Genomic DNA, 3,999 nt, shown 5'->3' with positions numbered 1-3,999 from the left:
ATTCAAAACAAGTGTCCCTCACATCCCCTTTAAATGTTACTGTTCTCACATTTAACCAATGTTATCTCGCTTTGAACTCATGTGCCTTGTGAAAAATTACTCCCTGACTCTTTTCTCTGTCCGTCTGCCTCATGTCTTTATAAAATTCTGTAAGGCCTTTCCTCAGCCCTGAAGCTCCAGGGAAAACTGTCGAAGACAATTCAGCTTCGTGCTATTGTCCAAACAGTGCAAACCTTGGAAACCCTTTCAAATACTTTCGAAATTGCACCACGTTCGTTACTGAATGCGTGATCTGTTAGTGCCTGAAGTGAAGCGATGCTGAAACTCTAGTAATGAGATTTTGGCGCACTGGGCCTCTGTGGTAGTGTGGCCGAGTGGTCTAAGGCGCTGGATTTAAGCTCCAGTCTCTATCGAGTCGTGGGTTCGAATCCAACCGCTACCAGCGGTTGCTCCGCTGCAAACAGTTGAACAGAACAAAACCTCTGCAGGCCGTCTGCGTCTTCGTTGTTGTGTTTGCCGCTGCTCATGTCAACTCAGAAAAACAGTGTGAGTCCTTGCATTCGAAGCCTCCTCAACCTCATGTTGATATTAGTCGGACCCTCCTCAACCCCTCTCCTTCGGATATATGCGTGGCCAGCTTCTGTGTCTCAAATAGTCAGTGCATTTGGCTGGAAGTTTGGTGGTTCGAGCCCGCCCTTATCATCGAGTATTTCAGTTCAAGTCTTTGAGACCAACCACGTCCCGACACGAGAACCCACCCGAGTCTGCAGCTGGATGTGGCCCCAATCTCTCCAAGGCCCCGCTGCCAACAGAAAGCGGCTACTGCAGCTTCAATCAGCGGCTTCCTGCTCAGCACCTGGAAAATCCTTCCCCAGGAACGGCTCTTCCCGTGTGAAAGGGACAACCATTCCACTTTAAATTGGACACGGCTTCAGAGGATTGTTCCTGTTCTTGGAACGTTTCATAAACAAAACTCCTGTCTCGCAAATAAGAAGTGGGAAAAGTTGTTGGCAGGAAGAATAGAGAAAGTGTTGACTGTGAGAACTCTGTCTCGTCAGCAGATGGGATTCCATCTTATGGGCAAGTGGAGACAGCTTTCACACAGAAACCGAGGTGTGATCAAACACAGTCGGATCGACGTGTCCAAACCAACCCCTACACTGGGTTACAATACTGCAAGTGGGGCAGAGAGCTGGATTTCTTTAAAGGAGGGAAAGGGCCCATCGTGAGGCTGGAACCTACGGCCCTGAGATTAAGCATCTCATGCTCTACCGACTAAAGTAGCTTGGCCTGCCTCACGATTGATGAGTGTGTCATTTCATCCTGAGCATATTTCACCCGGCATTGCAATTTACAAGGATCCAGTTCATTCCTCCCAATCACAAATGTCATCATTCACACTTTCCATTTCTCAGCTATTATTCCTTCAGAACATTATTATCTATTTAACACTTGTCTCTGGATTTAAGACTCAATATAAATATTTTCATATTTTTATCCTCATCTTTATGTCACTTGGGAAATCAATCAATCAATTGGTTTCCCAATCAATTGGGAAATTACCTAAGGAAACCCAATCATTCCTGTTTGGAGTGTAAGGAATCCCATCTGCTGACGAGACAGAGTCCTCACAGTCAACACTTTCTCTATTCTTCCTGCCAACAACTTTTCCCACTTCTTATTTGCGAGACAGGAGTTTTGTTTATGAAACGTTCCAAGAACAGGAACAATCCTCTGAAGCCGTGTCCAATTTAAAGTGGAATGGTTGTCCCTTTCACACGGGAAGAGCCGTTCCTGGGGAAGGATTTTCCATGTGCTGTGTCCCAGGGCTGAGCAGGAAGCCGCTGATTGAAGCTGCAGTAGCCGCTTTCTGTTGGCAGCGGGGCCTTGGAGAGATTGGGGTCACATCCAGCTGCAGACTCGGGTGAGTTCTCGTGGTTGCAGTCTCGGGACATGGTTGGTCTCAATGCTTGAACTGAAATAATTGAGGCTCAGTGCGAAGGGAGGGCTCGAACCACCAAACTTTCAGACAAATGTACTGACTATTTGAGACACAGAAACTGGCCATGCAGATATCCGAAGGAGAGGGGTTGAGGAGGGTCCGACTAATATCAACATACCTCTATTTCCCCATCTCCTTGCCACCCTCTCCTTCACCCTCTCTCCTTCCCCTCTCCTTCCCCCTCTCCTGCCCCCCTCTCCTACCCCCAATCTCCTTCCCCCTCTCCTTCCCATCTCCTTCCCCTTCTCCTTCCTCCCCTCTGCTACCCCCATCTCCTTCCCCTTCCTTCCCCCCACTCTCCTTCCAGCGGATCTCCTCAACCCCCTCTCCTTACCCCATGTCCCCCTCCCTTCCACCTCCTTCCCCCTATCTCCTTCCCCCTTCCTTCCCCCCTCCCCAACTCCTTCCCCATTCCTTCCCCCCTCTACTGTCCCCATCTCCTTTCCCCCTCTCCTCCCTCCTATGTCCTTCCCCCTTCCTTCCCCCTCTCCTTCCCCCTATCTCCTTCCCACCCTCTCCTTCCCCCTTCCTTCCCACCTTCTCCTTCCCCCTTGTCCTTCCCTCCCCCTCTCGTTCCCCCTATCTCCGTCCCCCTATCTCCTTCCCCCTTCCTTCGCCCTCTCCTTCCTTCCTTTCCCCCTCTCTTTACCCCAATCTCCTTCCCCCTTACTTCCACCCCTCTCTTTCCCCCATCTAGTCCCCCCATCTCCATCCCACTCTCGTTCCCCCATCCTTCCCCCCTCCTTCCCCCCATCTACTTCCCCCCATCTCCTTCCCCTATCTCCTTCCCCCTCTCCTTCAACACCCTCTCCTTCCTCTTATCCCCTTCCCCCTTCCTTCCCCCACCTCTCCTTCACCCCTATTTCCTTCATCCTTCCTTCCCCCTCTCCTTCGCCCCCTCCTTCCACCCCTCTCCTTCCATTCTATCTCCTTCCCGCTTCCTTCCCTCCTCTACCTTCCCCACTTTCTCCTTCCCCCTCCCTTCCACCTCCTTCCCCCTATCTCCTTCCCCGTTCCTTCCCCACCCTTCCCCCATCTCCTTCCTGCTTGTCTCCTTCCTTCCCCCATCTCCTTCCCCATCTCCTTCCCCCATCTCCTTCCCCCATCTCCTTCCCCCATCTCCTTCCACCATCTCCTTCCCCATCTCCTTCCTCTATCTCCTTCCCCCTTCCTTCCCCCCTCTTCTTCCTTCCTTACCCCCTCTCCTTACCCCTTATCTCCTTCCCCCTTCTTTCCCCCCCGCCTTCCCCATCTCCTCCCCCTTTCCTGCTTATCTCCTTCCCACTTCCTTCCCCCGTCTCGTTCCCCCCATCTCTTTCCCCCTTCCTTCCCCCCTCTCCTTCCCCCTATCTCCTTACACCCCTCTCCTTCCCACCTATCTGCTTCCACCTTCCTTCCCCCCACGCCTTCCCCCATATCGCCTTCCCCCTTCCTTCCCCAACCTCTGCTTCGCCCCTATCTCCTTCCCACTTCCTTCCCCCGCTCCTTCCCCCTATCTCCTTCCCCCTTCCTTTCACCCCCTCTCCTTCCCCCATCTCCTTCTCCCTTCCTTCTCCCCCTCTCCTTCCCCCATCTCCATCCCCCTTCCTTCCCCCCCTATCTCCTTCCCCGTTCCTTCCCCCACTCTCCTTCCCCCATCTCCTTCCCCCTTCCTTCACCCCCTCTACTTCCCCCTTCCTTCTCCCCCTCCTTCCCCCATCTCCTTGTCACCCCATCTCCTTGCCTTATCTCCTTCCCCCTTCCTTAACCCCCTCTCCTTCCCCATCTCCTTCCTCCTTCCTTTTCCCCCTTCCCCATCTCCTTTTCCCTCACTCCCCCTTCCCCTTCCTTCTCACCCCTCTACTTCCCCATCTCCTTCCCACTTCCTTCCACCCCTCCTTCCCCCATCTCCTGCCCCCCTCTCCTTCCCCACCCTCTCCTTCCCCATCTCCTTCCCCCTATCTCCTTCCCCCTCTCCTTCAACACCCTCTCGTTCCTCCTATCTCCTTCTACCTTCC

The 3,999-nt window shown here is 53.2% G+C and overlaps 1 non-coding gene across 1 annotated transcript; it reads left to right on the top strand.

Moving 5' to 3' along the window:
* The first annotated feature begins 360 nt into the window (after nt 1–360).
* trnal-uaa (transfer RNA leucine (anticodon UAA)) lies at nt 361–442 on the top strand. The gene has a single exon. It is a non-coding gene; the product is annotated as a tRNA-Leu (tRNA).
* The last annotated feature ends 3,557 nt before the right edge of the window (nt 443–3,999 follow it).

Source organism: Chiloscyllium punctatum, chromosome 16 (assembly GCF_047496795.1).
Source record: "Chiloscyllium punctatum isolate Juve2018m chromosome 16, sChiPun1.3, whole genome shotgun sequence".
Taxonomy (NCBI): Eukaryota; Metazoa; Chordata; class Chondrichthyes; order Orectolobiformes; family Hemiscylliidae; genus Chiloscyllium; species Chiloscyllium punctatum.
This window is presented reverse-complemented; position numbering and strand designations above follow the sequence as displayed.